Raw genomic sequence first — 12,978 nt, 5'->3', positions numbered from 1 at the left:
TTGTTACATCCATATATTAATGTACAATCTGCTTGACGTGCTTCATTAAAGCTAACACTTATACTAAGTGAAACATTAAATCCCAGATTTTTATATCTGCACCATTATGATAGAGGGTTCTAGATATCTTTGCTAAACTGAGTTCTGCGGGTTTTAATGGGTTTTCTTTTGGCCTCACATGAGTTAACACTGATTGACCAGCCAAAGTGTGAAATTGAAGAGGTTGAGCTAAATGCGAAAGCGAACGTAGATATCTTTTGGGACCAGAGACGGAAAGCGTACAGCAGTCACAACATAGGAATCAATCAGGCAATGCCAAATTTGTGACTCTGAGCAGAGGAAGACAAAAGCTATTATTGGCTAACACAGAAATCTAGTCCAACTAATTCTTGACCTGAGGTGCGCGAGAGGAGAGCGGTGAAAAGAAGCGAACAGCGTCAATATTTCAGCTGTACCTAATGGAGGAACTGAGCGTAGCTAAAATAACCCGGGCCTCTTGTGTCTTTTTTTGCCGGCTCTAGCTACGCTAAGTGCAATCCCTGATGGGCCTTGGCGAAGGCAATCAAGCCTGAGCAGGAACATCTGCCTGAATGTCTCTGAACATTGTGCATGCTGACGACAGCTTTAGGCTTTTAGAAAGACACTGGCTGCCATATACTCGCGTGTTACCTTGCTCACGCCTAGGTTATGCAGCGTCCTGCCATTCTTTTCGCCTTTCAGGGGAGAAAGGAGAGCTGCCTGCCTTTATGTAAATGTAGATACATTTTAGAAAAAAAACTGTGAGGGGAACAAGCCACTCTCTGAGAACTGAAAAGTTTAAAAAGCTTTCATGTTAAATGGGGACTTTTCTTCGTTTTTTATTTTCAGTAACTTGTGTAAATTGGGATTAGTATCTAGTAAATTAGCACAGCATGCTCATCAAAGGCTGAGCATTTATTTAAGTTTAAAAAAAAAAAGACAAAATGGCATAAATTAATTAAAGTGAAACTAAAAAACAACATTAAAACATGCCGGGTAAGAAAAAAAATAAATGCCGGAATAAAAGTAGTCCCATGCCATGCTGTCATTAACCTACATTCTAAAGTTGGCTTTGAAATAGATTATTATTACAAGTTGGGCTGGATGAATGTTCAAAGAATATTTATCTTGGAAACTGGTATCACTTGATCTCATCTCATCTAACACTACCTTCATGCCTCTTTAGATAGCTAACAGGATTCGACTGCATGTTTAGGCTCTATATTCACTGGCTTCCTAATCTCCAATAATCCCCAATGGAATAGGACCCCTTGTGCTAAAAAAAGAAGGTTTATTAGGATCTAACACCAATTGTGAGAGTTTCCTGAAATATATTTCCATTTTTTTTTTCCCACCCCTGATTTGCAACCACCTCTGAAAATGGAAACCCTGACACCTATCTGTGAAAAACGTCAGCCATTGTGAGCAACTGTGAATTGTTAAGAGTCAAATTAAGATCGCCGAATTAATATTTCTTCTCCAGAGCACAGAACAGATGGTATTTTAGCATTAATAGACACCTAAAGCAACAACTGAAGCTAGTTGTTTACACAAATGCAATAAAACTTGGAACCCTTTTAACATGTGATGCGAAAATCAGCTCTTTTACTTCTACCTGACGAGCTTGTTAGTACAACAGCAAAAAGAAAGAGATTGAGATGATTACAGAGAAAGAAACACACATTGAATGACAGAGCTGAAGAAATTACAGATGGCTCCACTAATCAGGAGATTTTCAGGCAAGGTAGCATCTATTTTTCCCCATCCCAGCCCCCATTTACTTCCGTATAAAAGAGCAATGAGACGAGTGCCGGTTTCCTACTTAATTATCTCTCTAATGGAGGAAGAGAATGGCATTTAATTACTCGGCCCCAGATTTAGACTCGTGGCGTGCAAGAGGTAAATGGATTTAATGTTGCAAGGATAAATGGAGCCACGGCGATGATATGCAGATGTTTGCACATGTGCAGCAGGCGTAACAAACTACCGCACAGCACTCGATACGCCGTTACAGCCTCCCGTCTGATTCGGCTCCGCGCTATAAGAGCTGTGAGGAGTGGCATTTAAACGCCTGAGCACAAACCGTAAAGGATATGTGTGTTATTGAGAGATTATCTGTCTGAAAGTCTGTTAAAAATATACCCATACAGAGGATTGCAGGGTGCCAACTTTCAGGAACAGCTGCCAGTTAAGATTTGTTCAAACTCTGCATCATGGGATGAGGCTCCTAAATGTAACACGCTGAGTCATGCCTTTAGTCATCAACACGATGACAACTATAATGGATATTTTTTTAGATGATAGAACACACATCAGTTTCATTAACGGAAAAGGTCCCAATTGCACAGTTAAATTAATTCATATTGGGATTTTAACACAGTTTTTTCCATCTTATTTTTGAACAAAATATTTCTCATCATCACTTGTTCTCTCATAAGGCACACATTAGATGCTGCCACAGGAAAACCATGGTTCACTGTGCCATCTTATGCTATCTGCCCACATAATTGGACAGACGATGCAGCAACTGGAGGAGCTATAAGCAGGCTAATAACAGTATCGCTGCACGTGACTGGAACTGGTGCTCGGGGCTCTGCAACATGTGGTTTCCTATTGGTGTGCAAATTGGAGTAAATGGATTCGAGAGGATCGGCAGACTGAACAACAGATGCACGTGAACTCAGAAATGGCCAAATCATCACTCCAGCTCTGACAAGTTAATTTGTTTGTGTAGACAAAACCATTTGGATAAAGCAACAGTTGAGGTTAAGTCATATTTTAGCTTAACGATAACATTAACCATTATTTAGTCCACAGAGTTTTCAAGCCAGCTCATCTGCAGTGATCCTCCGTGGAAAATTACCATGAGATTTTTACCTTCTGCTAAATTCATAAAAGATATAGCCAGGCACATTTATATTATATTGATGAAGAAAACAAAATAAAACCCAAATTTCCAATCTTAAATGAGAAATTCTGAAAAAACTAGGATAATACAGAGTTTCAACAATTAACATAAAAGCACATAGAATTAAGTAATATTGAAACTCACGAGATAAAACATTTGCACACCTGGACACAATAGATTTTACCATAGTTTTAAACTTGTTCAGGGTTATTACATTTTGAAGCTTAAGATCAGTTTGTAGATTGTTCCATGCAGTTGGTGCACACAATCTACAGGCTTACTTTCCTAATTCAGTTCTGATTTTGGGAACAACAAAGCGCAAAAACTCCTGCAAACGGAGATTGTAATTTCTGTAATTCAAATTTAAAAGAGAAGATAAGTTGGTAGGAATTTTACAGAGTACATATGTACCGTGCCTTTACTTTCATTTCAAATTCTATCATTTTAATGTGTTGTGACTCCAAAGCTGCTGTTATGATATCTACAACAATGAAGTAACTGATATCATCAAGCCATTTTATCATAAATACCATGACCAGATTCCCATTATAGATACCATTTAGGAATACTAGAACATTTCAGATGATTCATATTTTAATTCCATATATCGCTGTTTTTTTTTTTTTAACTGTGACTTGTTGAACTCAATTTCAAGATGCCTCCAGAATAATCAGTGTGACTAGCCATACACCCACTTCACCTCAAGTGCATTTTGCCCCCTTTTTGTCAGAGGGCACCATCGCAGACTGCATTAATCCACAGTGATCTGTCTTCAAAGTGGAGCTGCAAAACTACGGGGAGCACAGCGCTGTCAGCAGCAGTTAGCTGGCTAGTCACCAATCCCTGCTCCTCTGTTTAAATCTGTTCCACTGTTCCTTCTTGCAGACTAAATGAGAAGTAAAGCTTTTGTGCTTTGGCTCTGGTTTCTTCTGGATTAGGACTAGCCGTTTATAATCTGCCCGACTGGCTGCTGCAGCAATTGGTCAAACCGAAACATATACGAAGCATTTATATGTAGACAAACGTAGTATAGAATTCTCCCTTCAGTAAGCGAATACATGCATGTGGATAGTGCACATCAGCAGAAACAGAGACCAACAGCTCCTAAATAGCCCATGCTATACCTCCGAGCAGCTGTAACGCCAGGCTACTGAAGTGTAATCAAAAGCCTCGGTCCGCCCCAAGGTCAATTCATCAGAGAAGTTATCACGCCTGAATTATACATGACAGCCTCTGTAAACCATAAATGTTGAATACTCCGTTTGCACACAAGAAACGACGCAGAGAAAAGATGGAAAGTGAGACAGAAAGGGAAATGGAGAGATTACGGAGAATAGTGGCTGAGTCACTTCAAATGACATGTCAAGAGGGGTGGAATGTTTTTTTTGTTTTTTGTCAGGGCCGATGGATTTAAGAAAATCATAAATAAAAAAAGACAGTACATGCTCAAATGCACAGCACGCGTCCACATCCAGAGATAGAACAACTACACAGTAAACATAAATTATGTACAGGATAAACAAACATCAACAAACGTTGGTGCAATCACATCGAAGGGATAAGTTTTACCGCTACATGCTAACAGCTCGATAACATGAAATGTATTCTCTTTTTTTTCTGGAGGGGGTTTCTCAGGGACACAGCAGAGAAAATAAGGTGATTGGAGTTGATCTTATTCACACCTGCTACTCAAGATGGAGCTTTCAGCTGTTAAGTTCCAGTGTCAGACTCTTGCTGTGAACCCAAACGAGCAAATCAATAGCGTATCGAGTGAGGTCAGCCTCCTTGAACTCCCTCGCTCTCTGCTTCGCTCGCTCGCTGTGCGCCTCTCTGTGAATCTCTGCCTCGCCCTCTCTCTCTCTCAGATGGGCTTTTAATCTCACCAGAGAGAGATGTGAGGGGCTGATAACTAGTTAAGCAAAAGGCTACCAGAAGTGTGTCAGAGCCTGTAAACACACACTATCTACTGTACGCTGATATATTAAACGCTGCCTCTGCTATTAAATATGCAGTATGTCGATAATAGCCAAGCACAGCTGGGCTGTTATGTTGAATAGTGTTTCAATGAAATGCACGAGTGACCTAATGCCAGACATTCAAGCACTCAGAATTGAGCCAATTATGTAGGAGCATAAAAGATAAATCAAACACTCGTTTAAGTATTGAAGAATTCAAAATCGTGGACTCAGGAGCGCCTGGTGGCCGAGATCGACGCGACGTTATAAGCAAATAATTAAAGAAAAAATTAAGTGACTTTACTGTAAGAGAAACAATCTACAGTGGAAACCGCTTATATGGATCAAAAAGCTTGGGACAGAATCATTCCTATACAAATGCTGTTTAAATAATTTGCTTATAGTAATCAAGAAGTCTGCTTACAGTGTTCATTTGGGTTTTTTTCATACATGAAAACATATGGAAAAACATTTTAAAACTATGTTAGACTAACGTTAGTTGAATTTTTGTTTTGATTTTTACTTTACTCCCTTGATACTTTGCCTCGCAGACGTCAGCTTTCCGGCTGGATACCTGTTTTGCGTGCACATTGATATCGTAACGGGAAAAGGAAAGTAATTTTCTCTGAATGAAAAACAAATGCGCACAGCAAAAGCACCTGTGGTTGAAGCCGCCCTCATCAAGTCATTGATAATGCCTCGTCATGAATTGCTCCCAAAGTGAAATTTTGATGATCTGGCAGCACATGCAGGCTGGCACCCGTCTCCCTCCATGCCACGACCGACTGAGTGAGCAAGGAGCCCCAGCAAAGGGGTTCCGCTCATCTGCACTCTCATGATGCAGAGCCGGCCAAAAACAGTAATGCCTCACCCTTTGTGAGGGAAAAGGCAGAAGACTTAGCAGGGAACCAGTAAATAGCGAAGCTATCTGTTTCATAACTTCATGTAATAAATATACAAATGTCAATTACATGGTATTCTGTATTAAAAATGAAGCACAACAACAAAAATGTGGTTGTAACAGACGTGATCACTATAAGCAGTTTCCAGTGTATTAAATTATGAGTTTGGGAGTTAAAGCTGAAGTAGGTAGAATTGGAGCAAATATGACTAAAAAATATGTATTTATGTGTATATATATGTATTTTTATAAAACGGTCACTATATCCTGACAGTAGAGCATGAGACAGGTAACGAAAAATCATGTTCCTCTGTGTCTTCCGGTGTCCTCCGGTGCTCCTAATGCCCACTGCAACATTTCACAGACCAAACGACCAAACGACCGATCGGAGCCGAGCTGGAGCCTGCCGTCTCTGAGCAGCTCTCAATCACTCCCCTAATATAATACCTATCCTAATATCTCGCATAAAATATTTTCAGAAACATCTGCTGAGGAAATGCCAAGCACTGCCAACCAGCTGGAGCAAATTTTCTCCTTTTACAGCTAAACAGTACACTACAAGATGTTTCTGAAAGTATTTTATGTGAGAAATAGGCATTAAAGTAACAGAATATTAGCTCATATTTAATCAGCGCTGCATAGTTTGACCATTTGATCGGAGTTCACGAGTGATTGACAGCTGCCTCCATTGAACAAACAGCCAATAGGAAAGTCTCCCGTCACAGGCTAGATTTTCTAAAGCCTGAAAACAGAGCCATGAGGAGGTGCAGAATTTAGTTTTCTCTCAGAACACTTGAATTACAAGATGCTGAAAAATTATTATGGAAATCTTTGCCCAAAGATGCCAAAAATATTCTGCCTACTGCAGGTTTAACTCTTTTATTTCTCCATTCCTCTCGCTGCTATAGTATTCTCGTTATTTCATTCCTACGGGCCATGAGCCATAACACTGGACCAGAGTCACAGATTAAAAACTAAATGTGCTACCGTTGAGGTTGCCACCCGGAGTAGCCAATCGACTATCGATTTTCACTTGGAAGGGGGAAGGGGAGTGGGGGAGGGGCGGCGTGAAGCTTTGTAGAGCAGAGTGATGGCGGAGGGGACGCTGGGTGACAGCGACCGAGGCTCAAATTAAAGATTTCCCGTCCATGAAATGAAAAAAGGCCAACAGTGCCAATAAAGTGGCTCCTGTTGAGTGGACGCGCACACACATAAAAAAAAAACCACATCGCTCCACACTGCACACCCTTCACAAACACTCGAGTCTCCATCAGCGCACGCCCTTCCGTCTGCTCGCCGCATATCCTTGTGCCGTTGACAGGAGGAGTTATGGCGCTTGGCGTGGGGGAGGGTATAACGCTGACAGTGATGACATTATCCCTGCCCCTCTTTTGTTAGGAAACCACAGCGTACTGTCTCATAAATAAAGGCGAGGCTCCATTAAGACCAATGGCTGTATCCATCCTCCCCTGTCTCTCATTATAAGGCCATCTGCATCCATCGACACACGCATCCCTCCTGGCGAGGCCGCACGGGGCCTCATCAGACACAGGAGAGCCGGCAACGCTCCATCGCCGGAGCCCGCCAATACAGCCTGTCTCGCCTTGATGAGGTCATAAAGGTAGCAATAGCATGCGCGTCGACATGAGGAGGCTGACACACACCTTTTGGGATTCAGTGGTATTTTGTACTGGATAACAGCGGGGCTCGACTGACGAGCACACACACGCCTCCATTTCTGTTTACTCTCTTCTCTGCCCCAGTCTCTCTGGTCAAAAACTTAAACCAGTGTTTCTTCAGCTGGAAAATGGCCTCTGTTCCGCCCACACACACACACACACACACACACACACGCACACATACATACACAGCAGTTACTGAGAATAAAACCAGCCTTCCTGCCTTGCTCCCAGCCTGTCAGCTCGCTGCTCGTCTTTCTGTGCAAGCCCGCGCTCAATCATTGATGAGGCCAGGTCCTCTGGTACGAATGAAAGGACTGGGCAAAAGGAGTGCAATCACCATTAGACTGCAGAAGAAGCATTAGTGAGAACCACATATTAAAAATCCCCCCCAAACCTCAGGCAGATACTAATGGTGCAGAGAAACACACACACACACACACACACACACACACACACACACACACACAGTGGTAGGGACACACGGGAAACTTGGCATGAAACATTGATAGAGGGGAACCGACATGAGAGGCTTGTACAGTGTGTTTGTGTTTGAAAAGTTCAAGACGTGAACATGTTTGTTCTGCAATTAAAATCAGCTCGGTGTTGCTACACACAAGTGACAAGGCATAGCTGCAGCCGAGTGCGTTACCATCCACCCCTCCTCTGCACTGTCTGGATCTCCCGCCATTACCACTTATTAATATTATTTCTCGAACAATGTGTCCCCTATTACTCACTCCTCAGCGTCTCTGTCGGTCTCCCTCCCTCCTACAGTTTGCCGTGCAGTCGGATCTCTGTGTGTCTCCTGCTTGTTCCCTCTCATTCACACCAGGCTCCGGGCACTTGGGGACAATAATGCCAAAGCATTGCCAGAAGCGATCACAGAATGAAAGCTCATTTTCCCTCCAATTCCAGCGAGAACTCTCTCTCTTTTCTAACAGTTCTAACGTTGAGAAAAATATAGGAAAACAAAGATTTGTGTGCTTTTATACTTTTGTATGTATAGAACACTTAAAAAAGCTGGAGCATCTGTCATGGAATAAACCTGCGAGGATGTTCGCGCGTTCCCAGTCTGAGCAAGTATAAATAATTAACCCCCATCCCAACTTCCAATCCTTCCTCATCGCCGCCGATTTCATGGCTCAACTTATTTCACCTCGCGAGCGCAGAGTAAAGGAGTAAACAGAGTGCAGGATATCTTTATAATAGATGTGTGTTTGTGTGCGGCGGGGGTGACGATGGGAGGGGGGGGGTGTTACACAGGGAGCTGGGCTCAGCACTGTTCGTTGCTGAGCTCTCGGTAGGCCTCGCCTGAGGTTGACTCTCCATATTACTGGATCAGAAGCTACTCTCAGCCCGCTGGGTGAACTCTTCAACTCCATGCTGAGTGAGCGTGCGAGAAGGGGGCGGGCAGGCGTAGCCCTCCTGAGCTCGAGCTGTAGCCCTGAGATACTCCCCCAACCCCTCTTTTTTTTTCTTGCACGTAAACACACAAGGCCAAATCTGGTGGAGGGGAAGCTGCACTTGGCTGATAAAGTGCTACCCCTGAGTGAACCTGGAACCTCCACATCTTCTCGATCTTGTTTCTCTCCCTCACTCGCGCTCAGTTTAGCCTCTTTGGCCCCGTCTTCACCCCACGGTTATAACCGGTGTTCAGTTTAACGGAGTCAAGGTTTAGAAAGCCGGACTGTAAGTGCACGTGAAAATGTGTGCAAGAGTAAAGAACGACGGGTTCAAACTAGAGATGGCTTGATACCACTTTTTAATGTCCGATACCGCAAACTTGAGTATCTGCCGATACCGATACCATCTTTAACTCTCTCTTAAACAACTTAGTCTAATAAATTCAATAACTTTAGTTACTTTGTAGATTTAGGTTATTAATACAAAATATAATTAACTACTTTCCAGCAGTATATAAAGTCATTAAAAGTACCTCCACATTTACCAGCTGCAACATTAATGTGATGAACACTTACAGTAAATGCATCAATAATTATAATACAATAATATCATTTATATCATTCTGCATAATGAGTACTTTTACTTTTGATACTTTGTATGTATATGTTGATGCTAATACTTTACTTGAGTAGCCTAATATTTTGAATGCAGGACTTTTACTTGCAGCTAGTATTTTTCACTGTAGTATTACTACTTTTACTTAAGTAGAGATCTTGTTTTTTTCTTCCATCTCTGGATGTTAATATTAGTTTATTGAAATATTAAAAGGATTTCCTTTCACTCACATGCACACAATTTTCAGATATAGTTAATGTAGTGTAGTGTGTGCACTGTTTACCTCTTCATCATCTACTGCTGCTGTCTGTCTGTCTTTCTTTGGTTTGTAAAATAAATTAAAACGGCAGCTACAATCATGAAGAAGACAAAACACTCGCCATTTCTCCTTTAGAGGTTCAGAGGTTTAGAGACCTGCTTTCACGTTGACAGTCGGTTCTGTAACGAACACTATCGCATATTCACACACATTATGTTTTCTGTTGGGGCTACACTCAAAACATTCAAAATGTTGGCACAGTTTCAGACCGATACCGATACTGAGTATCGGATCCGCACATCCCCAGTTCAAATTGCAGGAAATAAAAAACGCCATTTCAACATCTCAGCTGGGGCTTGCCTGAGAGGACATATCATTTGTGAAGTTTTTTTGTTATCCAAACAACCATTTAGCGTCTCAAATTGATTTCAGCTCATCTTATACTTTGCCTACATTTTTGTTTTGTTTTTTTCCCCATTGTTGTCATCTTCAGGTTTGCATTTGAGCAAGGCTTATTAAGGCTGTGATGGAATAGACACATCTGGATGCAGGAGAATCGCGCCGCCATTGAGAGCACCCAGATGGATTGAAACGCAATTATATGTGCTGGATTAATTATGAGTTCTTGCTCTGTTGCTGCACTGCTGCGGTGTAAGGAGCACGAGTGGAACATGTACACGCACAAAAGTGAGGGGGGAGAAAAAAAAATGTAGAAACAGATGTCCCTGGCATATTGATAACAGTTATTTGAACACCAACGCTGGCTTGCTTTGAAGACTAAATAACAGGGCTCTGGCAGCAGGCCGAGAAGATACATATTGTTTGAGGGTGAGGAGGGACCGCCTTGTATAGTGCCACTACGAGCTTAAATGAGAGGCTGCACTGCCCACAGAAATGAGAAAACACATATACCTTCTGAGTGATTTTGCTACAGTATAGCCACGCACCAGTCATACTGTAGGAACAACATCAAGAAGTTAACACTTGTTCACCACACCTCCAGGAAGAAATCAAGTTGTCCAAACTGCCAGGAGGATTAGGACCAAATGCTGCAGCGGACGAGCCCCCACGTGCAAAGTGCCACTCAGGTAGTGAGCTGTAAAGGCTCCGCGCTCCACGACTCGCCCTTCGGGTGAAGCCTTTTCATCTGGCCTGAAAGGAACCGGGGGTTTTGTAGTGGAAACCGAAGGTGAAAAGTGGTGATAACTTACACTGGGCTGGGCAGAAATGTCCAAATCTGGCATGATCGCACAGGCAAAATGGAGCGTTTTTGCAACCTTTGATCGCATCAAAGCTTTTGCATGGCATAATTTGATGCTCTCCGATACACTTTCGCCTGCGAAAATTGGTCAAACATGTCATATCATTTTTTGTGTTTTTTCTTTTTTTTTGTATATAAGCTCTCTAGGCTGTCAAAGATGTTTCCCTGGGAAAAAACACATCGCTTGACTTTTTCAACAGCAGCAAAGATAAGAGAGTTGTGCATCTTGTCTCCAGGGAGCTGTCTTTGACTGCATCTCCTCCAACCGCAACTCGCAAGCCCCATCTGGTGTGGATGTCATTAATGAACAGACCTCCAGTTGTGTTTAGTATACTGATATTTGCTCGCTGGGCCGTATTAGACAGCAGTTCGACAACCTTTGAGAGGACGCCAAATTCGATTGTGTTCGGGGTAAACTGACAGCCTGTAGGAGCCATATTGTTTTGTGTGTCTTGTGTGAATGTGTGGTTGATACTTTAATAAGCCCAGTATGTCAATGAACAGTATATTCTCTAGACTGTTTTGCATATATATACTAGGGCTTTCAAAGTTAAAACAATAATAACGCATTAACGCAATTTCGTTTTAATGCCACTAATTTCTTTATTGCATTAACGCAACTTGAAAAAATCCAACGGTCCGTTGTCGGGTCCAGCTGCTATTTGGGCTCAGTTTTAAAACTAGAAAATATGAAATTAGAAAATGAATCCATTGCTACCAATCAAGAAGGCTAATTAATGCTCCAAACTTAAGCAAAATTTTGGCGAGGAAAAACTGGCATGGCCATTTTCAAAGGGGTCCCTTGAACTCTGACCTCAAAATATGTGAATGAAAATGGGTTCTATGGGTACCCACGAGTCTCCCCTTTACAGACATGCCCACTTTATGATAATCACATGCAGTTTGGGGCAAGTCATAGTCAAGTCAGCACACTGACACACTGACAGCTGTTGTTGCCTGTTGGGCTGCAGTTTGCCATGTTATGATTTGAGCATATTTTTTATGCTAAATGCAGTACCTGTGAGGGTTTCTGGACAATATTTGTCATTGTTTTGTTGTTAATTGGTTTCCAATAAAAAATATATACATACATTTGCATGAAGCAAGCATATTTGCCCACTCCCATGTTGATAAGAGTATTAAATACTTGACAAATCTCCCTTTAAGGTACATTTTGAACGGATAAAAAAATTTGATTAATTTGCAATTAATCATGATTAACTATTTAAATTGATTGACAGCCCTAATATATACAGTATATGTACTGAAAATTTTAAATGTTAATTTAGGGCAGGGGAAAGGATGACAGGATGGAGGAGAGGAGACTTTGAAAGTTGTTAAAGTTTGGCCGAAGCAAGCATTGTAATCACAGCCCTCCTTTTTAACTGTGGTTGAGCAAAATCAATCCGTGCGATTTGTGTGCCCGGCAGCCTTCTAACAAGTGCAGCCAGCTGGAAAATAGTTCCATCGTCACCCCACAACACCTGGCCAGCCAAGACACTGCATCGGTGCTTCCTTTGGAAAGCCACTTGTACACACACTCAAGCACACGGGCAAATACAAATACCTGTAGGAGCCAGCGAGGGCAACCTTCGGCTTTGTAATCTCAGTCGATGATGTGGTGGCTGAGAGAGAGTTGTGATTGTCAGAGACAGCACAAAGCGGACCAAAGTGGGTTTTGCATGGCTGTGATCTCTATAAAACTGGAGAAGAATGAAACGCGAGCTGAAAATTGCTGGCGACTGGCAGTGCAGTTACATCCTGTCGGATTGCACGGGGAAAGTAGGACATATATAAGTCACACAGATCAGCGTGTTGAATCTCTGAACATCTTTTCCTCGCTGTTTCTTTGAGCGGAATTTAGATGTACTATTGCCGCCAGGGGAAAAAGGACGGTAATGTAACAACTTAAAGAATTTCTAATCCTCATTTTACATCATATGTCATTACGTCAGTGATGAACATTCGTATTCAC

At 42.0% G+C, this 12,978-nt stretch overlaps 1 protein-coding gene across 12 annotated transcripts in view; it reads right to left on the bottom strand.

The window, feature by feature from the left end:
• The window catches only part of nrxn3b (neurexin 3b), a 355,996-nt gene that overhangs the window by 157,566 nt on the left and 185,452 nt on the right, over positions 1-12,978 (bottom strand). The gene's annotated exons all lie outside the window — the stretch shown is intronic.

The sequence above is a fragment of the Sebastes umbrosus genome, chromosome 18 (genome assembly GCF_015220745.1).
Source record: "Sebastes umbrosus isolate fSebUmb1 chromosome 18, fSebUmb1.pri, whole genome shotgun sequence".
In the NCBI taxonomy this organism is placed as follows: domain Eukaryota; kingdom Metazoa; phylum Chordata; class Actinopteri; order Perciformes; family Sebastidae; genus Sebastes; species Sebastes umbrosus.
This window is presented reverse-complemented; position numbering and strand designations above follow the sequence as displayed.